This window comes from Aquarana catesbeiana, linkage group LG13 (genome assembly GCF_042186555.1).
Source record: "Aquarana catesbeiana isolate 2022-GZ linkage group LG13, ASM4218655v1, whole genome shotgun sequence".
NCBI lineage: Eukaryota > Metazoa > Chordata > Amphibia > Anura > Ranidae > Aquarana > Aquarana catesbeiana.
The window spans coordinates 202,784,249-202,807,901 of record NC_133336.1 but is presented as its reverse complement, the minus strand read 5'-3'; the positions used below and the strand labels follow the sequence as shown (position 1 = coordinate 202,807,901).

Genomic DNA, 23,653 nt, shown 5'->3' with positions numbered 1-23,653 from the left:
TCCTGTCTCACATGTATCCAGCGGAAAACCTTACCAGTTAGAGCAGCCCCAATGGGCCACCTACAAAGTCAGGAGCCACTAGATTTGGTTTGCATTGATTTTCTGTGTCTGGAACCCGATATAGGTGGAAGAAACAGTATCCTGGCTGTAACGGATCATTTCCTTCGCTATGCACAAGCCTACCCTACCAAAGATCAGAAAGCCAGTACCGTGGCCAAGGTGCTTGTAGAGAAGTTTTTCGTACATTATGGACTTCCAGTGCAGATCCATTTGGATCAAGGAAGAGACTTTGAGAGTCGGCTAGTACATCAGTTATGTGCTTTGTGGGTATCAAGAAATCCTGAACCATGCCTTATCACCCTCAAGGTGATCCTCAGCCTGAACATTTTAATAGAACTCTATTGAACATGCTGGAAACATTGACTCCAGACAAGAAGCAGCATTGGGGAAACCACATAGCAGCGTTGGTTCATGCCTATAATTGTACAGAGAGTGTTACTACTGGTTACTCCCCTTACTGTCTTATGTTCGGGAGAGAGGCTAGACTTCCTGCTAATTTGGCCTTTGGCACTTCTCTGGATGATACTCCATTAACATTGTATAAAGGATATGTGAACAGGCTGCGAAAGAATCTGCAACAGGCCTTTGAGAAAGCAGTGGAGCATGCTACTACTAGAGAATCCCGAAACAAGGAATTTTGATGCAAGGGTAAAAATTCAGGATTTGCAACCAGGTGATCGGGTGTTGTTGAAGAATCTGGGGGTGCCTGGAAAGCACAAAGTGGCAGACCAGTGGAGGCCGCAGCCTTATATCATGTGTAAACAGGTTCCTTGTTTAACGGTGTATCAAATTAGACCTGAAGGAGAGACAGGACCAAGGAAGATGTGGCATCGGAATCACTTGCTACCATTGTCAGATGCAGTGAGGGTCCCACCAGTTCCCCAGCTACCTCCTCAAAAGCCAATTCCACCTAGTACACGTTCACAGAAAGAGATACCAGCTTAAGTTGAAGAGGATGATGAATTTGAAGAAGATTACAGGTATTACCAAATCCTTAGTCCAATATCTTTGTCAGAGGAGAAGGAGGCGGATCAGGAAGATGATGAATTTGGGGAAGAGTATGCATACTCCCAGGTTCCTAGTGCGGTGCCATCATCCTCACAGACAAGAAAGAGGGATGAGGAAAATGACCTGGTATCAATGCCTACCTGGTTTTGGGCAGAAGAGAGTTCAATATCCAGCCCTCTGAAAAGAATAAGGGAGACAATCAAAGAGGCTGAAACTCTTAGAACTTGGCCCCCACAGGTGAAAGGATTGGTCAAAGTGAAGTCTCAACGGCCCTTGGAGATGGAGAAGACAGTTTGTAGGTCTCTTGGGCCTGAATTTCAGAAGTCTTTATTAAGAAAGGACGTGGAAGAAACTGGAGCTGTGATGGTCTTTCCTGAAGACAAAACGGGAGATTTAATTGATTTCTCCAGTAAGGTATTGCCAGTGTCTGAACCTGAGGAGTCAATACCTGTTCCTCTACCTGCAACCCAAGATTCGGGGTTAAGGAGGGGCATGCATCCTCCCAAGAGACTTACGTATGACACACTGGGAGAGAGTTCTGAAGAGCAGATCCATATGATTCATAGGTCAGCTCCTGAAGCTACACACCCCACTGTTAATTGGGTAGGGGGCAACTCTAACCTCTGGCACCGATGGGTGGGACACTGCAATTGCCCTGGCCTGTTCAAAGATTAATTATGAACTCACTGATGATGTGAATCAGCTGATTCGAAAGAATCCAGTGATGTGTAAATATTTGTCAAGATTGGAATGGGATTAGAGTTATAACCTGGTTTCCTTTCAGCAAGACAAAGTTGAGTTTCTTATCTTTGGGGACCAAAGAGTTTGTGCAGGGGGAGTGTTTAGCCATGCTTAGTAATTTCTGTATTATAATAACTAAAGTTCTTCAGAAAGGAAAGGCTCCCTCTAGTGTCCTTCTCTGTGTATTCATGCTGTTAGGACTTTTGTTTGGCCTTTGCAATAGCCATGCTTCAATGCATTGTGGGGGGATATAGTGAATGAGGAAGTGACTCATATGTAAATTAGCAGTCAAAGAACTACCTACCCACAATGCCTACTTACCTACCCACAAAGCCAAGCCACAGAACTGCTTGCTGGGTAGAGGTATAAAAGAAAGAGGCGTGGCACGTTTGCTCCCTCTGGATGCCATTAAAGACCTGCCTGCAGGGAGCTGTGTGTGTGTGATCAGAAAACTGCAGCCTGTGAGGCGCAGAGTGGAATCGTTTGACTTCCAAGGACACAGTGTGCTGGATCAGCATGTGAACAGAGTGGAGAGCTCAAGATAACCCGAAGGTTTCCTGTATTATAGTCACCAGCGATCAGTCAGAACGGTGAGGTGTGATGGCGCCAGCGTAAAGTGGGACTGAAATATCAGGAGCTGAGCAGTACAAGCATCTGGGCCCTGTGTGGTGAGTGGGGACTTGCCCAGACTGATCTAATACCTATAGTCCCACAGAAGGGTTTCATTTATTTAGACTGTGTACAGTGAGGCCTCAGAGTTTGTTTTATTATACTGCAAAGTGAATGCGGTGTTGCATCCTTCAGTAGGGAAGAAGTTTCACAAGTGCTCTATATAGCCAAGCACACAGTTACTTATTCATCATCTTTACTGTAACTTACTACTCTTTTGTTTCCTGGATTACAAATACTGCAGTATAATAAGCTAGCTGAAGAAAGAAGACCACAGACTTTTCTCTATAAAGTGCTCTTACTTCCTTTATGCACTCTAAGAATTGCATTACAACATAGGGAGAGCCCTTGAGTGTAAGTTGTAGATATATATATGTGCTGTATTATATTACTGCATCGTATTTGAAATTGCATTGTCAGTTTAATGAGTTTAAGCTCTGGGGTTCAGGTGGGAGTGTGCTCAGTGTCAGGACTTTATCACACTGAGAATAAGTCCCGCTTTTTGCCTGTCTGCATATACTTCCCCAGCAACCATTGAGTTTGACTTTATAAGTGTATGTATTGTTACCATTTTCATTTGTGATATCTGAGTTTAAATACTGAATTCACACTGTTACAATTATATTACAGTAAACTCTTTACGTGGTTCAGTAGCTCTGTGTACGCTCTTATTTGTTAGCACTGCATTGCAACATGAAACCGAGCAGCCTAATTCTTGGATCTTATCACACTCTGTTATCAGCCATGAAATAGTCTTTTTCCTGTAACCTTGTTATAATCCAATATTCTATGAAGTCCAATAAGTAGTAATATAGATGTGATTGTAGGTGATCATACACGGGGGAAATCTGATCTTACTGCAATGACCAATCAGAGCCTCATATGAGCTTCCCGTCACCTGAGATGACCATCTGCTATTAAGTGTCAGGGGATCTCCCCATTACTTCCTATGAGTACAGAGCTCTTATCAGCAGAGATAAATAGAATATCAATTAAAAATCATCCCGTCCAATCACTAGCAATGCTGATTTCGGCCTCACACGGTCTGCTGATACCATTAATCCTCCATACACAAGGAGATTATAGTGTATTCTGTGCTCATCCTGTGTATGGCGTTATCACTGTCTCTTCACATGGATGACAATATTGGGGTCTGTAGTCCATTATTTTTTTTTATTATATTCACTGGAGTTTTATAAAGTAATCTGATCTCCATGAAAATAAATACAATTCTGTATTACTAGATAAGATAATGAGCAGAGAGGTGGAGAGACCCTTAATTGTTCTGGTCTTGGGGTGAGTTGATGGATTAGTTTTGAAGTTCCATAGAACAGGATCTTTTATGTTTTTTATTGATTTTAGTCTGTAAAATATTTACAATATCATAAAGAACCATAAGTGTATCAAAACACGTACAAGAAAGTCAGAGTATTAGTATTCAGAAACTAATAGTATGATGTAATCATATGTAAAGTTGAAGTAGTACAGGATGTTATTAGAGGAGTGTATGAGATCTTCTTATCAGGCAATATTAACAATTATAATTTAAGTAAAGAAGAATATGACACAATGTATAAATACTGTATATAAAAGGTGATTATATAAACTGTAACAACCTGTTTACTCTAAGCTCTCTGACCTCCATGCCATGATTTAAAACTAGATGGAACAAGATTGGATTTTGAAAGGGATTCTTTACTGTTAGAGCAGTGCAAATGAGCAACTCCCTCCCCAGGTTGTGGTATTAGCTGAGAGGTGAATGAATTTTAAAAAAGTAGATATTTTCCTCAGTGGGCACAATACAGTCTAATGGAAACTGTTACATTTGATAGGAGGTTGTTAGAGGAATTTTTCTGATCACCAATAAGTAAGGATGTTTTTTTGCCACCTCAGAAAATTTGACTATTCATGTCGGGCTTTTTGCCTTCCTCTGGATCAAACACATATAACTCACATACAAAGTTTGAACTTCATGGATCTGTGTCTCTTGTCTACTAAAAAACTTTGAATGTGTAGCCCATTTTCCCAAACGTCATAATGTGTTAAATCCCCATAAGACCCAACTTCATGCAGTAAAAAAATCCACCCTTGCAGTTAGGCCCCTTGGTTCAAATAGCAGAGTGGTAGAGGAATATGGAATGATATTTCCCTGTTCTACACTCTGACAGGATTCAGAGCTTTCCTTTTCTATTTGATGCTCCAGCTTATGAGTGGTTCCTCACCATCCTCACCTACAATATAGGACCATTAGCTCTGCATTGTACTTTATTACATCATTGTGTGACTGTCTGCCAGAGCCAAATCCATAGCTCTGCTCAAGACTCATCCCTCTTATACAATGACAATGCGGTTCTGACCCCTATAGTCTGTCTTCACTCTCTGTGGATTAGCGATTTGTATAGTTATAGTGCAAAAGTGAAACACCATGTGCAATCCAAAATTCTTCAAAAATCAACAACCACCACTAAGGACATTGTGAACTCTTATAAAACATTTACACCTCATAGTTATAAGAGATCTAGCTGCACTTATGGGTGAGCCCCTCATAAAAGACTCCTGGACTGAAGAGTCTCGGTCTGGGAGCAGAGAGATTGAAGTGTCACCCGAGGAAGAAATACTCTGAAATACTCTAGGATTAGATCCAGATACTTCAAGTGATGGGTCATACTGCTGACTCCATGGAGGGGGCACACCACTTTTTAACAAACTCTTTCTCAAATGGTTACAAGGATGGCAGATTGCTTGGGAGGCACAATGAGCTTGTCAGGATTTTCCATAAAGGAAGACTTCAACTAGGGATGAGCCGAACACCCCCCGTTCGGTTCGCACCAGAACCTGCGAACGGACCGAAAACTTGCACAAACGTTAGAACCCCATTGACGTCTATGGGACTCGAACGTTCAAAATCAAAAGTGCTCATTCTAAAGGCTGATTTGCATGGTATTGTCCTAAAAAGGGTTTGGGGACCCGGGTCCTGCCCCAGGGGACATGTATCAATGCAAAAAAAAGTTTAAAAACGGCCGTTTTTTCAGGAGCAGTGATTTTAATGAGGCTTAAAGTGAAAAAAAAACAGGCCCTTTGGGTCTTGTATGGATATTAAGGGGAACCCCACACCCAAATTAAAATAAGGAAAGGTGTGGGGCCACCAGGCCCTATATACTCTGAACAGCAGTATACAGGTGGTGCAAACAAGACAGGGACTGTAGGTTTGTTGTTAAGTAGAATCTGTTTGTAATTTTGAATGGGTACATTTTTAATGTGTTTATCTCCAGCCAAAAAAATCTATTTTAAGCTTTTTGGAAAACATAGGGAAGGGTTATCACCCCTGTGACATTTGTTTTGCTGTCTGTCCTCCTCTTCAGAAGATTTCACCTCACTTTTTGTCCCAATGACAAATGTTTTTTGAAAATTTGGGGTTTTTTGTGGAACAAGGATTGGAAAGCATCAGTGGAAAGGAGAAATGTTTTTCCCACATTAACTCTTACAGGAGAGAATTTCCCTTCCTAGGGGTAGATTTCATCTCACTTCCTGTTGTCTCCTTCCGTTTGCAAGTAGGAGTCATTTGTAAGTTGGATGTTTGAAAGTAGGGGCCTGCCCTATATACTCAGCAGAAATTTGGGCCTTAGGTGTTGTTGTGGCCACAACACTGTAAGCCCTCACAGGGCCCTGCTGTGAAATATTAGATCAAGAATTGTAATTACATGCCCCTGTTGAACGGGGGCAGAAAAATTGGGCCTTTGGTGGTGGTGGTGGTGCCACAACACTGTAAGTCCTCACTCGCTCTTGGTGGGCGCAGAAATGGGCCCTGCTGTGAAATATTAGATCAAGAATTGTAATTACATGCCCTGTTGAACAAGGGCAGAAAAATTGGGCCTTTGGTGGTGGTGGTGCTGGTGCCACAACACTGTAAGTCCTCACTCGCTCTTGGTGGGTGCAGAAATGGGCCCTGCTGTGAAATATTAGATCAAAAATTGTAATTACATGCCCCTGTTGAACAAGGGAAGAAAAATTGGGCCTTTGGTGGTGCTGGTGCCACAACACTGTAAGTCCTCACTCGCTCTTGGTGGGTGCAAAAATGGGCCCTGCTGTGAAATATTAGATCAAGAATTGTAATTACATGCCCCTTTTGAACAGGGGCTGAAAAATTAGGCCTTAGGCACTAGGGCTGGTGCCACAACACTGCAACCCCTCACAGACACTCTAGTTGGAACGCAGGGACGAGCCCTGCTGCAAAGTATTGCATCAAAAATTGTAATTACACGCCCCTGTTAAACAGGGGCTGAAAAACTGGGCCTTAGGCACTGGTGCTGGTACCACAACACTGCAACTCCTCACAGATACTCTAGTTGGAATGCAGAAATGAGCCCTGCTGCAAAGTATTGAATCAAAAATTGTAATTACACGCCCCTGTTAAACAAGGGCTGAAAAATTGGGCCTTAGGCACTGGTGCTTGTGCCACAACACTGCAACCCCTCACAGATACTCTAGTTGTAATGCAGAAACGAGCCCTGGTGCAAAGTATTGCATCAAAAATTGTAATTACACGCCCCTGTTAAAAAGGGGCAGAAAAATTGGGCCTTAGGCACTGGTGGTGGCACTCAGAACCAAAAATGTTCTTACAAGCTATCAGCGTCATCATTGAGGAGGAAGAGGATAATTACTCAGTGATAGTCACTCAGCATCATCATAGGCAGTCTTTGAAGGGATCTGAGATTTCAAAAAAAATTATTCGGTTACATCAGCATCAGGTGCTTGGTAGCTGGTGGTAGCTGGTGGTGATCCAAGACTGATTCATTTTTATGAAGGTCAGTCGATCGACTGAGTCAGTGGACAGACGCACCCTGTGATCGGTTACAAAGCCTCCAGCAGCACTGAATATGCGTTCCGAAAGAACGCTGGATGCAGGACAGGGCAGTAGCTCAGATGCATACTCTGCAATAGGGATGAGCCGAACACCCCCCTGTTCGGTTCGCACCAGAACATGCGAACAGGAAAAAAGCGAACACCGTTAAAGTCTATGGGACACGAACATGAATAATCAAAAGTGCTAATTTTAAAGGCTAATATGCAAGTTATTGTCATAAAAAGTGTTTGGGGACCTGGGTCCTGCCCCAGGGGACATGGATCAATGCAAAAAAAAGTTTTAAAAACGGCCGTTTTTTCAGGAGCAGTGATTTTAATAATGCTTAAAGTCAAACAATAAAAGTGTAATATCCCTTTAAATTTCGTACCTGGGGGGTGTCTATAGTATGCCTGTAAAGGGGCGCATGTTTCCTGTGTTTAGAACAGTCTGACAGCAAAATGACATTTTGAAGGAAAAAACTCATTTAAAACTACCCGCGGCTATTGCATTGCCGACAATACACATAGAAGTTCATTGATAAAAACGGCATGGGAATTCCCCAAAGGGGAACCCCGAACCAAAATTTAAAAAAAAAAATGACGTGGGAGTCCCCCTAAATTCCATACCAGGCCCTTCAGGTCTGGTATGGATATTAAGGGGAACCCCGGCCAAAATTAAAAAAAAAAAAATGACGTGGGGTTCCCCCTAGATTCCATACCAGACCCTTCAGGTCTGGTATGGATTTTAAGGGGAACCCCGCGCCAAAAAAAAAAAAAAAACGGCGTGGGGTCCCCCCAAAAATCCATACCAGACCCTTATCCGAGCACGCAACCTGGCAGGCCGCAGGAAAAGAGGGGGGGACGAGAGTGCAGCCCCCCCCTCCTGAACTGTACCAGGCCACATGCCCTCAACATTGGGAGGGTGCTTTGGGGTAGCCCCCCAAAACACCTTGTCCCCATGTTGATGAGGACAAGGGCCTCATCCCCACAACCCTGGCCGGTGGTTGTGGGGGTCTGCGGGTGGGGGGCTTATCGGAATCTGGAAGCCCCCTTTAACAAGGGGACCCCCAGATCCCGGCCCCCCCCTGTGTGAAATGGTAAGGGGGTACAAAAGTACCCCTACCATTTCACTAAAAAACTGTCAAAAATGTTAAAAATGACAAGAGACAGTTTTTGACAATTCCTTTATTTAAATACTTCTTCTTTCTTCTATCTTCCTTCATCTTCTGGTTCTTCTGGTTCTTCTGGCTCTTCTGGTTCTTCCTCCGGCGTTCTCGTCCAGCATCTCCTTCGCGGCGTCTTCTATCTTCTTCTCCTCGGGCCGCTCCGCACCCATGGCATGGGGGGAGGCTCCCGCTCTTCTCTTCTTCTTCATCTTCTTCTCTTCTTCTCTTCTTCATTTTCTTCTCCGGGCCGCTCCGCATCCATGCTGGCATGGAGGGAGGCTCCCGCTGTGTGACGGCGCTCCTCGTCTGACAGTTCTTAAATGATGGGGGCGGGGCCACCCGGTGACCCCGCCCCCCTCTGACGCACGGGACATGACGGGACTTCCCTGTGGCATTCCCCGTGACGTCACAGGGAAGTCCCGTCAAGTCACCGTGCGTCAGAGGGGGGCGGCGTCACACAGCGGGAGCCTCCCTCCATGCTAGCATGTGTGAGGAGCGGCCCGGAGAAGAAAATGAAGAAGAGAAGAAAAGAAGAAGAGAAGAGCGGGAGCCTCCCCCCTATGCCATGGGTGCGGAGCGGCCCGAGGAGAAGAAGATAGAAGACGCCACGGAGGAGATGCTGGATGAGAACGCCAGAGGAAGAACCAGAAGAGCCAGAAGAACCAGAAGATGAAGGAAGATAGAAGAAAGAAGAAGCATTTAAATAAAGGAATTATCAAAAACTGTCTTGTCATTTTTAACATTTTTGGAAATGGAATTTAGGGGGACTCCCACGTCATTTTTTTTTTTAAATTTTGGTTCGGGGTTCCCCTTTGGGGAATTCCCATGCCGTTTTTATCAATGAACTTCTATGTGTAAATGAGTTTTTTCCTTCAAAATGTCATTTTGCTGTCAGACTGTTCTAAACACAGGAAACATGCGCCCCTTTACAGGCATACTATAGACACCCCCCAGGTACGAAATTTAAAGGGATATTACACTTTTATTGTTTGACTTTAAGCATTTTTAAAATCACTGCTCCTGAAAAAACGGCCGTTTTTAAAACTTTTTTTTGCATTGATCCATGTCCCCTGGGGCAGGACCTGGGTCCCCAAACACTTTTTATGACAATAACTTGCATATTAGCCTTTAAAATTAGCACTTTTGATTTCTCCCATAGACTTTTAAAGGGTGTTCCGCGGCATTCGAATTTGCCGCGAACACCCCAAATTGTTCGCTGTTCGGCGAACTTGCGAACAGCCAATGTTCGAGTCGAACATGAGTTCGACTCGAACTCGAAGCTCATCCCTACTCTGCAAGCTCTGGCCAGTGATCCATCCTCAAGACCCAGTAACCCAGAGGATTTTTGGTGGGAAAGGTGTCCAAGTCAGATCTTGCCCCTAGGTATTCCTAAACCATGTAAAACAGATGCTGGCGATGGTTGCTGGAACCGATCATACCTTGGGGCTGCGGACCAAAAAATTGTCTGAATGCATCGGTCAGACGGACCTTCTCCACCGCTCCTTCTTTGACTGACCGAAGCCTCAGCAACACGTTGTCCAGAAACAGGAGTTTGTAACCTCCCAGTCTCTGGAAACGCGTTGCACAGACCTTTCTGCAAGGGCTCCCGAAGATGTTTCATCCTCTGCTCCCTCTGCGATGGCAAGATAAGGTCCACAACCTTACCCTTGTAACGTGGATCAAGGAGGGTTGCCAGCCAGTATTGGTCCTTCTCCTTGATACCACGAATACGAGGATCCTAACGCAGGCTTTGCAGGATCAGGGAGGCCATGCAGCGTAGGTTTGCTGAGGCATTCGGTCTGGAGTCCTCTGGGTCACTAAGGACGACATGGTCCGCAGCCACCTCCTCCCAGCCACGTACAAGTCCATGTGGTTCTTGGGACTGATCCCTTAACCACTTAAAGACCAGCCTCGTTTTGGATTTTAGGTGTTTACAAGTTTAAAACAGGTTTTTTTGCTAGAAAATTACTTAGAACCCCCAAACATTATATATTGTTTTTTTTCTAACATCCTAGAGAATACAATAGCGGTCATTGCAATACTTTTTTTTGCACCGTATTTGCGCAGCGGTCTTCTAAGCGCACTTTTTTTGGAAAAAATTCACTTTTTTGAAAAAAAAAATAAGACAACAGTAAAGTTAGCCCAATTTTTTTTTATATTGTGAAATATAATGTTACGCCAAGTAAATTGATACCCAACATGTCACGCTTCAAAATTGCGCCCGCTCGTGGAATAGCGTCAAACTTTTACCCTTAAAAATCTCCATAGGCGACGTTTAAAAAATTCTACAGATTGCATGTTTTGCGTTACAGAGGAGGTCTAGGGCTAGAATTATTGCTCTCACTCTACCGGTCGCGGTGATACCTCACATGTGTGGTTTGACCACCGTTTTCATATGCGGGCGCTACTCACGTATGCGTTCGCTTCTGCGTGCGAGCTCGTCGGGACAGGGCGCTTTAAAAAATTTTTTTTTTTTTTTTATTATTTATTTTATTTTATTTTATTTATTTTTTCACTTTTTTAAAAAAAAAAAAATTTGGATCACTTTTATTCCTATTACAAGGAATGTAAACATCCCTTGTAATAGAAAAAAGCATGACAGGTCCTCTTAAATATGAGATCTGGGGTCAAAAAGTCCTCAGATCTCATATTTAGACTAAAATGCAAAAAAAAAAAAAAAAAGTCGTTTAAAAAAATGACACTTAAAAAATTTGTGCCTTTAAGAGAGTGGGCGGAGCCGTCGTAATGACGTCGCTCCGGCCGTCACATGGTATGGAGACGGGTGGGCGCCATCTTGGCCTCACTTGTCTCCATACCTCAGCAGGGAAAGGACCCGATCGCCTCCGCCGCTACCGACGGCTCCGGTAAGCGGCGGAGGGTGCGGGAGAGCGGCGGGAGGGGGGGTGGCACCTCTCCCGCCGCCGATAACGGTGGCACCTCTCCCGCCGCTGAGACCACCATTATCGTGTACAGAACCGCTCACTGAAAAGATGGATATCTCGGTTGTGGCAGCAGCTGCTGCCGTTACTGAGATATCCATCTTCAAAAAAATGACGTATATATACAGTGAGCAGGGCTGAAGTGGATAAAGACTGCTGCTGATGCTGAGTGCCAGGCTCCACCTCCATACTGACACAACCTTCCTCCTCCTACTCCTCCTCCTCCTCCTCCTCCTCGTCCTCTTCCTGTGTGATCGGCGGGCACGCAGGAACACTGTCTGGATAAAGGGGGCCTTGAGAGCTAAGGAAGTCCTCCTCTTCCTGCCTCTGTTCTGCCTCAAGTGCCCTGTCCATTATTCCACGCAGCATGTGCTCCAACAGGTGGACAAGGGGGACAAGGGGGACAGCGTCACTGATGCATGCTCTGTCACTGCTCACCATCCTCGTGGCCTCCACAAATGGTGACAGGACAGTGCATGCATCCCTGATTATGGCCCACTGGCGTGGGGAAAAAAAAAAAAGCTCCCCTGACTCTGTCCTGGTGCCATAGTCGCACAGGTACTCATTGATGGCCCTCTGCTGCGTGTGCAGCTGCTGCAGCATGGCTAATGTTGAGTTCCACCTGGTGGGCATGTCACAGATTAGGTGGTTCTTGGGCAGGTTAAAGTCCTTTTGGAGGTCCGCCAGCCAAGCACTGGCATTATATGACCTGCAGAAATGCACACAGACTTTCCTGGCTTGCCTCAGGACATCCTGTAAGCCCGGGTACCTGCCCAAGAACCGCTGCACCACCAAGTTAAGGACATGAGCCAAACAGGGCACATGGGTCATTTGTCCCTGTCGGAGGGCAGAGAGGAGGTTGGTGCCATTGTCGCAAACCACCATTCCTGCCTTAAGTTGGCGTGGCGTCAACCACCTCTGAACCTGCCCCTGCAGAGCTGACAGAACCTCTGCCCCAGTGTGGCTCCTGTCCCCCAAGCACACCAGCTCAAGCACCGCATGGCATCTTTTGGCCTGCGTACTTGCGTAGCCCCTTGAACGGCTATGGAGCACCGCTGGTTCCGCTGCTTCAGCTCTGTGTATACAAAAGAGCATGGGGAAGCTCATGTCCATAATGGGGGTGGTATTGACACAGCCCCAAATGATACACAATGGCTCAAAAGGGATATGGTCCAGAAATATTTAGACAGAATAAAGGTGGATAAAGCACCTGGACCTGATGGCATCCACCCACAGATCCTAAAAGAATTGAGCTCTGTAATTTCAAAGCCATTGTATCTAATTTTTAGGGACTCATTAATGACGGGAATAGTACCACTGGATTGGCGCAGGGCGAACGTGGTGCCTATATTTAAAAAGGGATCAAAGTCTTTACCAAGTAACTATAGACCTGTTAGTTTAACTTCTATAGTCGGGAAGATACTGGAGCATTTAATAAAAGACCACATAGATGAGTTCTTGCTGGAAAAAAACATTTTAAGCAACAGACAGCATGGGTTCATGAAAGACAGAAGTTGTCAGACAAACCTGATTTCTTTTTATGAAGAGGTAAGTAAAACCTTGGACAGAGGGGTGGCTGTGGATGTGGTATACTTGGATTTTGCAAAAGCGTTCAATACAGTTCCGCACACACGGCTCATGTGTAAGTTAAAGTCTACAGGCTTGGAAATATTAGTTTGTAAATGGATAGAAAACTGGCTAAAAGACAGAATTCAGAGAGTAGTGGTTAATGATTCTTACTCTAAATGGTCTAAGGTTATCAGTGGTGTACCCCAAGGTTCAGTGCTGGGACCCTTACTCTTTAATATCTTTATAAATGATATTGGGTCTGGGATCAAAAGTAACATTTCTGTCTTTGCAGATGACACCAAGCTATGTAGTGGAATAACGTCCTTACAGGATGTCTCCAATTTACAAGCTGACCTCAATGCTCTGTCTAATTGGGCGTCTATGTGGCAGATGAGGTTTAATGTTGAGAAATGTAAAGTTATGCACTTGGGGGCTAAGAATATGCATGCATCATACATGCTAGGGGGAGTACAACTGGGGGAATCCATAGTGGAGAAGGATCTGGGGGTTTTGGTAGATCATAAGCTCAATGATAGCATGCAATGCCAAGCTGCGGTTTCCAAAGCGAGCAAAGTCCTTTCTTGTATTAAGAGACGTATGGACTCCAGAGAGAGAGATATCATTTTGCCCCTGTTCAAATCATTAGTAAGACCTCATATGGAATATGCAGTTCAGTTTTGGGCACCAGTTCTCAAAAAGGATATCGGGGAACTGGAGAAAGTGCAGAGAAGGGCAACCAAACTGATAAGAGGCATGGGGGAGCTCAGCTATGAGGAAAGATCAGAGGAACTGAACTTGTTCACTCTTGAGAAGAGGAGAATAAGGGGGATATGATCAACATGTTCAAATATATAAGGGGTCCATATAGTGAACTTGGTGTTGAGTTATTCACTTTACGGTCAACACAGAGGACAAGAGGGCACTCTTTACGACTGGAGGAAAAGAGATTTCATCTCCAAATACGGAAAGGTTTCCTCACAGTAAGAGCTGTGAAAATGTGGAATAGACTCCCTCCAGGGGTGGTTCTGGCCAGCTCAGTAGATTGCTTTAAGAAAGGCCTGGATACTTTCCTAAATGTACATAATATAACTGGGTACTGACATTTATAGGTAAAGTTGATCCAGGGAAAATCTGATTGCCTCTTGGGACATCAGGAAGGAATTTTTTCCCCTGCTGTAGCAAATTGGAGCATGCTCTGCTGGGGTTTTTTTCCTTCCTCTGGATCAACTGTGGGTATAGGATTGGGTATATTGGATTGTACGATATATTTTTTTTTTTTTTATGGTTGAACTGGATGGACTTTTTTCAACCTGACTAACTATGTAACTATGAGACTATGTGACAAAGCACAGGAAGAGGCCATGGAGGAAGAAGAAGAGGAGGGGGTGGAGGAGAGAGGTGTGTCACAATCATTAGCATTTTGGAGGCATGGTGGTGGAACAACCTCCAACACTACTGCACCTTGTCCTGCATCCTTTCCAGCTGCCAGCAGAGTCACCCAATGCGCCGTGAAACTTAGGTAACGTCCCTGTCCATGCCTGCTGGACCATGAGTCAGCGGTAATATGCACCTTACCGCTGAACGCCCTGTCCAGCGAGGCATGGACATTGCCTTCCACATGCCGGTAGAGAGCCGGAATCGCCTTCCGTGAGAAAAAGTGGCGTTTGGGTACCTGCCAATGAGGAACCGCACATTCCACAAACTCACGGAAGGGGCAGAGTCTACCAACTGAAAAGGCAGCAGTTGAAGTGCTAGCAATTTTGCCAAGCTATCATTCAACCGCTGGGCATGTGGATAGCTGGGAGCAAACTCCTTTTGGCGGTGCAGCAGCTGGGGCAGGGAAATTTGCCTGGTACAATCTGACGTCGGTGTACCAAAAGCAGATTGCCCACAAGTACTTGGCTGTGACACACCTAATTCTACACCTTCATTCCTCTCAGTGCAGGTCTCAGAGAGGGCTGAAGGTCTAGTGGGGTTGGAGATCTCAGCTGATGAGGAGCAAGGAGAGGTCCTCTTTGTTCTTTGGTGTGGGTCTTTTAGATACGCTTGCCAACGAACTGCATGGCAGGTCAACATATGTCTGGTCAAGCATTTGGTACCAAAGCGGGAGATGTTTTGGCCACGCGACATACGCTTGAGACATATGTTGCAAATAGCAGCGGTGCAATCTGATGCACTTGTCTCAAAAAAGGCTCACACCAAAGAACTTTTTGAATAACGCGCAGAGACTGCAGCGCCCTGCACATGCGGAGCTCTGAGGTGTGATGCAGTCAATGTGCTGCCCTTAGGCTGGCCCCTGGAGGGCATCCTGCCTCATTGGTGATGTGCCACCACCTCCTCCTCCTCTCTCCTATCAGGAACCCACGTTGAGTCAGTGACCTCATCATCCCCTCCCTCTTCATCACTGGAGCAAACCTGGCAGTATGCTGCAGCAGGGAGAGCATGACTGCCAGATTGCTGTCCTTCTTGGGCACCCCCTCTGTCCGTGCTCATGTTACTGCCTTCATTGAGTTCAGTATCATCATCAGAGCCTTCCAAACGCTGGGCATCCTCCTGGAGCATGTAACCAAACACTGTGGTCAAACAGTTCGAGGGAATCCTCAGGAGGACATGGTGGGGCTAGGGAAGGAGTCACTGATGACATTGAGCCGAGGGAAGAGGCCGCTGCTTTGCCAGACAAAGTACCCTGGGCATGGGTGAGAGAGGATGAGGAGGATGAGGACGGCTTGGTCATCCACTCGACCAAGTATTCCGCATGTTGCGGCTCAACACGGCCAGCTGCCGAAAAAAAGGCCAAGCATGTCCCACGGCCACGTGCTGATGAGGATGCACCGTCTCCATGACCAGCACTAGACACAGAGCCTGCTTGCCCTCTCTTATTGGCTTGTGACTGTCTTCCTCTCCTTCTTGGCCTTCCAGACATACTAATGGCCTGTAGCTGCACTAAGCTGGAAGATATATATATATATATATATGTACCGATACTGCAGCTAGCAAAATAAAATGTCTGTCTGTAGTATGAGAACACCACCAACCTTCTACAGGTAGCTTTAGCTGAACACTGTGCAGAGCTCGCAAAAAAAAACTTGTAGGTTTAGCTGAACACTGTGAGGAGGACGCACCACACTAACTTGTAGTTTTAGCTGAACACTGTGAGCAGGACGCACCCCACTAACTTGTAGCTTTAGATGAACACTGTGCAGAGGTCTCACTACACTAACTTGTAGGTTTAGCTGAACACTGTGAGGTGGACACACCACACTAACTTGTAGTTTTAGCTGAACACTGTGAGCAGGACGCACTGCACTAACTTGTAGTTTTAGCTTAACACTGTGAGCAGGACGCACCCCACTAACTTGTAGTTTTAGCTGAACACTGTGAGCAGGACGCACTACACTAACTTATAGCTTTAGATGAACACTGTGCAGAGGTCTCACTACACTAACTTGTAGTTTTATCTGAACACTGTGAGCAGGACGCACCGCACTAACTTGTAGTTTTAGCTGAACACTGTGAGGTGGACGCACCACACTAACTTGTAGTTTTAGCTGAACACTGTGAGCAGGACGCACTGCACTAACTTGTAGTTTTAGCTGAACACTGTAAGCAGGATGCACTACGCTAACTTGTAGCTTTAGATGAACACGGTGCAGAGGTCTCACTACACTAACTTGTAGTTTTAGCTGAACACTGTGAGCAGGACGCACTGCACTAACTTGTAGTTTTAGCTGAACACTGTGAGCAGGACGCACCCCACTAACTTCTAGTTTTAGCTGAACACTAGGGATATGCTTCGAGTTCGAGTCGAACTCATGTTCGACTCGAACATTGGCTGTTTGCAAGTTTGGGGTGTTCGCGGCAAATTCGAATGCCTCGGAACACCCTTTAAAAATCTATAGGAGAAATCAAAAGTGCTAAATTTAAAGGCTTATATGCAAGTTATTGTCATAAAAAGTGTTTGGGGACCTGGGTCCTGCCCCAGGGGACATGGATCAATGCAAAAAAAGTTTTTAAAACGGCAGTTTTTTCAGGAGCAGTGATTTTAATAATAAGTCAAACAATAAAAGTGTAATATCCCTTTAAATTTTGTAGCTGGGGGGTGTCTATAGTATGCCTGTAAAGGGCGCATGTTTCCCGTGTTTAGAACAGTCTGACAGCAAAATGACATTTCGAAGGAAAAAACCCATTTAAAACTACCCTCAGCTATTGCATTGCCGACAATACACAGAAGTTCATTGATAAAAACGGCATGGGAATTCCCCACAGGGGAACCCCGAACCAAAATAAAAAAAAAATGACGTGGGAGTCCCCCTAAATTCCATACCAGGCCCTTCAGGTCTGGTATGGATTTTAAGGGGAACCCCGGCCAAAATTTAAAAAAAAAAATGACGTGGGGTTCCCCCTAAATTCCATACCAGACCCTTCAGGTCTGGCATGGATTTTAAGGGGAATCCCGCACCAAAAAAAAATGGCGTGGGTCCCCCCAAAAGTCCATACCAGACCCTTATCCGAGCACGCAACCTGGCAGGCCGCAGGAAAAGAGGGGGGGACGAGAGTGCGCCCCACTTCCTGAACCGTACCAGGCCACATGCCCTCAACATTGGGAGGGTGCTTTGGGGTGGCCCCTCAAAACACCTTGAGGACAAGGGCCTCATCCCCACAACCCTGGCCGGTGGTTGTGGGGGTCTGCGGGCGGGGGGCTTATTGGAATCTGGAAGCCCCCTTTACCAAGGGGACCCCCAGATCCCGCCCCCCCCTGTGTGAAATGGTAAGGGGGTATTTACCCCTACCATTTCACAAAAAAACTGTCAAAAATGTTAGAAATGACAAGAGACAGTTTTTGACAATTCCTTTATTTAAATGCTTCTTCTTTCTTCTATCTTCCTTCATCTTCTTCTTCTGGTTTTGAAGAAGTTTTGATTATTCATGTTCGTGTCCCATAGACTTTAACGGTGTTCGCGTGTTCGAACAAACTTTTTTCCTGTTCGCATGTTCTGGTGCGAACCGAACAGGGGGGTGTTCGGCTCATCCCTATTGAACACTGTGAGCAGGACGCACCGCACTAACTTGTAGTTTTAGCTGAACACTGTGAGCAGGACGCACTGCACTAACTTGTAGCTTTAGATGGACACTGTGCAGAGGTCTCACTACACTAACTTGTAGTTTTAGCTGAACACTGTGAGCAGGACGCACCTCACTAACATGTAGTTTTAGCTGAACACTGTGAGCAGGACGCACTGCACTAACTTGTAGTTTTAGCTGAACACTGTGAGCAGGACGCACTGCACTAACTTGTAGCTTTAGATGAACACTGTGCAGAGGTCTCACTACACTAACTTGTAGTTTTAGCTGAACACCGTGAGAGGGACGCACCGCACTAACTTGTAGTTTTAGCTGAACACTGTGAGCAGGATGCACCGCACTAACTTGTAGTTTTAGCAGAACACTGTGAGCAGGACGCACCGCACTAACCTGTAGTTTTAGCTGAACACTGTGAGCAGGATGCACCCCACTAACCTGTAGTTTTAGCTGAACACTGTGAGCAGGATGCACCCCACTAACTTGTAGGTTTAGCTGAACACTGTGAGCAAGACGCACTGCACTAACTGTAAATAGTCTAGCTGCCTGACTGTGGTACTAATAGGATCAAAAAAACACCAGTAATTTTCTTCAGGTAGCTGTAAATACTGTAACAAGACAAGCCTGCCTGTCAGTAGGAAGATAACAGGAACGGATCTAGCTAAACTGAATACAGTATATATATATATATATATGCAACACCTGGGATGCATATATATACACAATACACTGTAAGTGCAGCTAACTCACTGATTGTCCTGCCTAATCTATCTAACTCAAATGAAATGACACTGTCTCTCTCTTTGTCTATCTATCTCTCTTTCAATGCTGGAACACACACTACACAGGGCCACCGTGCAGGCGGCCTTATATAGTGTGGGGTGTGTTCTAAACCCTCTGAGCCATAATTGGCCAAAGCCACTCTGGCTTTGGCCAATTACAGCTCTCTCTACTGACGGCGCTGCACTATGACCCGCATGCTTGGCCAATCATCAGCCAGCAATGCACTGCGATGCCGCAGTGAATTATGGGCCGTGACGCGCCACACAAATTTGGCGCGAACAGCCCATATCGTTCGCAATTTGGCGGACGGGCGAACAGACGATGTTCGAGTCGAACAAGAAGCTCATCCCTAACTGCAACCAGAAGATGCACTGGAAAGGCATTGGTGGTCTTAGGAGCCCCTAAGGAGCCTAGACTGGGGAGAGCACTGGTGGAGGGGACTGGTTGTTCTCCAAGGTATAAAGTGGTGCTCACCAGATCAATATGGCTACTTTCACATTGAGGCCCTTTACAGGTGCTATAGCGCCTGTAAAGCGCCTCTCCTCTCACTCCAGTGAGAAAGCCTGAGGGCTCTCACACTGGAGCGGTGCGCTGGCAGGATGCTCCAAAAAGTCCTGCAAGCAGCATCTTTGAGGTGCTGTAGGAGCTATGTATACACGGCTCCTAAAGCGCCCCTGCCCACTTTTAACCCTTTTCCGGCCGTTAGTGGGGGTTAAAAGCGCCCCGCTAGTGGCCAAAAAGTGCCACAAAAACTACGGCAAAGTGCCGCTAAAAATAGAGGTGCTTTACCACCAACGCCCGCCCCAGTGTGAAAGTGCCCTCAGAGTGTTTATGTTGGGAGTAATGGCAGAAGACTGATTCCTCAGGTACAGGTTCATCTCTCATGGGCTTTAGAGACTTGGCATCCAATAGAGTCTAGATAGATGAAAGATGAAAGGCTGCTAATGCTGTGTGCAGATCAGATAGAGATTCTGCAGGGGAAGGTGGGGGAGGAGCTTATGGCCTTTGCTGTCAGAAATCCTCAGTGCTGCATGACTGCATTGAAATCCTTCCTAGATACATCTGAGGAGGAGGACACATGATGGAGATACAAGACATCCAAGTCTTCTTGGGATTAGATATACTTTACATGACAAAAAGAGGAATATAAAATGGTACAATGGGAAGCTCATGTACTAAATAATTGTATTTGCAATCTACCGCAAGTTAGGTAAATTTTGTAAATTGTGTGTTAATAAGGTTAAAGTTTGCCTCTGTTCCAGCTTGGCTGACTTTGTGTGTGCTTCCGTGCTGACCGGTGGGTGTTGCTGTTACCACTGGTCAGGGTTGGAAAGGCAACGTGTTGAAGCAAATAGATGCTCCTCTGTCCCGGAGGCACGCTTAGTGGAGGTGGTCCTCCGAGTTGTGTTCTGGGTGACGGTATTTATGGGACAGACACCATTTTTTGGGGTTTGTTTTACAGCTACCTGCTGGCCCTCCTGGCCAACAGGTATGCGTTAAGGAGCTACCTCGTGGTCCTCCGATTGGGAAGCCCACGATACAGCCCTGCAGGGGTGGGTCCGGAGGCCTGTCTGGAGCCTACCACCGCGGCCGAGGAAAGGTCCTGAGCTGTCGGTCCTGTGTGACGAAGCTGGACAACCGAGGAGATCCCAGGGGAGGACCCATCTTGGAGAGATCATGCAGCATGCTGGTCTATAGAAAGGCCTGGTGACTCGGTTGGAGGACGTATCCAAAAGTAACTATACAGCATAGTGTTGCCGGCTCGGCTTAAAGGTTCAAGCACTGTGACTGACTTTCACTATAGAAAACCCTATACATCCTGTGGCAGAGGATTGTATTCCAAAATCCAGGGTTGTGGGGATGAGGCCCTTGTCCTCATCAACATGGGGAGAAGGTGTTTTGGGGGGCTACCCCAAATCACCCTCCCAATGTTGAGGGCATGTGACCTGGTACGGTTCAGGAGGGGGGGCCGCACTCTCGTCCCCCCCTCTTTTCCTGCGGCCTGCCAGGTTGCGTGCTCGGATAAGGGTCTGGTATGGATCTTTGGGGGGACCCCACGCCGTTTTATTTTTGGAGCGGGGTTCCCCTTAAAATCCGTACCAGATCTGAAGGGTCTGGTATGGAATTTAGGGGGAACCCCACGTCATTTTTTTTTTTAATTTTGGCCGGGGTTCCCCTTAATATCCATACCAAACCTGAAGGGCCTGGTATGGAATTTAGGGGGACCCCCATGTCATTTTTTTTTTTTAGTTTTGGTTCGGGGTTCCCCTGTGGGGAATTCCCATGCCGTTTTTATCAATGAACTTCTATGTGTATTGTCGGACGGCAATGCAATAACCGCGGGTAGTTTTAAATGGCTTTTTTCCTTCGAAATGTCATTTTGCTGTCAGACTGTTCTAAACACAGGAAACATGCGCCCCTTTACAGGCATACTATAGACACCCCCCAGGTACAAAATTTAAAGGGATATTACACTTTTATTGTTTGACTTTAAGCATTATTAAAATCACTGCTCCTGAAAAAACTTTTTTTGCATTGATCCATGTCCCCTGGGGCAGGACCCGGGTCCCCAAACACTTTTTATGACAATAACTTGCATATAAGTTTATATGATCCCCTGAAGAAGTCACATGTGGTGTGACGTCACGCGTAGGGACGGGATAGGCTGGACACACTGAGAGAACGCTACGAGCTCGCCGCTCGTCGGATACAAACACTGTATCATTATTTGTTAATGTGAGTACCTGCTTTCTTTGCTTAATAAACCAGTTAATTATAAAAACGGAATTACACTATTGGGCTCCTTTTTATTCTACTTTAAACACCCCCCTGCATCACATCTGAGGGAACCTTACCCCGGGACAGTGAGGAATACATAGGAGCCGCTAGGTGAAAAAGATAAAGAGCCAGTTTGGTCATATGCTGTTGCCCCATTACTATGAGGTAAGGGGCCACTACCCACTGTAGTGTTTGCACACGAAGCTGCATGAGGTTCTGAGTCACCAGGCACTTTAACAGCTACATGCGCATGCCAACACCTACTGTCACAGATATTATCAAGAATAAGGACGTTTTTCTTGTGTGTTTTTTTCAGTTTTTCATCTATTTTTTTGGGACACTCACTTTTTCATTAATACTTAGTTAAGGAGTGTTTTATTTTTTATTTATATATTTTTTGTCTGCACACTTGCACTTTATGGAATGTTTGTTGTTTAACACCATAAGCCATTATATGAAGTAGTTATTTATGTTGCACAGTGTTTTGCACAATGCACTTTGCCATTTAGTGATTGATAATTATTTAGCATAATTCACGTTGCCGTATTCAATATTGTTTCTTGTCACTCATGTTGAACTTGTCACTGTTATGGTCATCTAGGATTGGTATTTTAATCTCAGTTTTTTAAGTTATCAATTTGTTTACACCCACATCTTTAATAATTTTTATTTTTAACTTAATTCTGTGCAGTGAGTTATATCACTTACATGAATACATCACTGGCTTTATAGGCCATTATACACATTTAGTCTATTTATTATAACCACTTGAGGTTTACACAACAGGATTAGCGCGGCACCATCCATTCATAGGAACTTGCATATAAGCCTTTAAAATTAGCACTTTTGATTATTCATGTTTGTGTCCCATAGACTTTAACGGTGTTCGCGTGTTCGAACAAACTTTTTTCCTGTTCGCATGTTCTGGTGCGAACCGAACAGGGGGGTGTTCGGCTCATCCCTAATTAACAGTATGTACACCCGTGGGTTAAACAATGCATGCAATCTTTCCGTATTCCTCACCCCGTAACCCCCATTGTGTAGTAGGGGTTTCCTCCTTCCGGCCAGTATGCTTCATCTTATGTCATATCAGCAATCTCTCATTTGCATGTCTTATTGACTGTCTATTTATATATTCCCCCTTTTTTCAGTTTAATCTTTTTAATATTTTCACTCTTCTTTTTTCTTTCTTACTTTTTCCCTCCCCCCCTTTGGATTTTGTTTTAACTTCATCTTCTTTTTCTTTTTCTCCTTTTTCTCTCATCTTCTTTTTTATTTAAATGTATTCTGTGGATGTTTGTACACACGGACCTGGCCCGTCATCTGTGTATTACGTCTTGTTTATGTGTATGGCTGTCAGGTAACTGCGCCGTAGCTGAGACAACCAGACGCTAAAGCCCTCGCGTGGCTCCATGTCGGTGCTATATAAGATGACGGTCTCTGCTACTGCGCATGCTCTGATGAAATCTGAGTGATGGATGAAATGCGTCAGCATGACGTCATCACGCTACCCATAGCGTTCTTACAGACTTCCAGACCCACCCACCTGCACTGATATCACTGGCCTGTAATCAACATGGCTGTTTGAAACAACTCAGGAAACAGAACAAGCAGAGGACTGAACACACCATAATACCCTGCTTTACTCACCGCATCTCCCTGGGCGTACACCCTCTCTCTAACTCCGGAATGCCACCATTGGATATGCACAGCTGATGACTCGGAGGAGGACGGGAGACCACTCAACTAGCCAGCTGGAGACGGTGTGAGCTTGAACCTGATCTTCTGACGTGAACTGATGTACCACTGAGTCAACACTGGGTGAGATCCTATCTGTTTGTATCCCTAGCATGGGACAGTTATCTCAACTAGTACACAGTACTTACTACCCAGTATCTATGATTCACTAAACCAGTTACACCGCTCAGCCTAAATCAACCAGCTATAGCTCACTGCATCCTTTACTTAGGAACTCCCCTTCCCTGTCATCAGCGCTGTGAGGTATTGATGGCCCAGGGT

At 45.4% G+C, this 23,653-nt stretch overlaps 2 protein-coding genes across 2 annotated transcripts in view; both read left to right on the top strand.

Moving 5' to 3' along the window:
• Positions 1-23,653, top strand: part of LOC141117699 (NACHT, LRR and PYD domains-containing protein 3-like) — a 2,363,088-nt gene that overhangs the window by 608,900 nt on the left and 1,730,535 nt on the right. The gene's annotated exons all lie outside the window — the stretch shown is intronic.
• Positions 1-23,653, top strand: part of LOC141117702 (ribonuclease inhibitor-like) — a 151,759-nt gene that overhangs the window by 127,143 nt on the left and 963 nt on the right. The gene's annotated exons all lie outside the window — the stretch shown is intronic.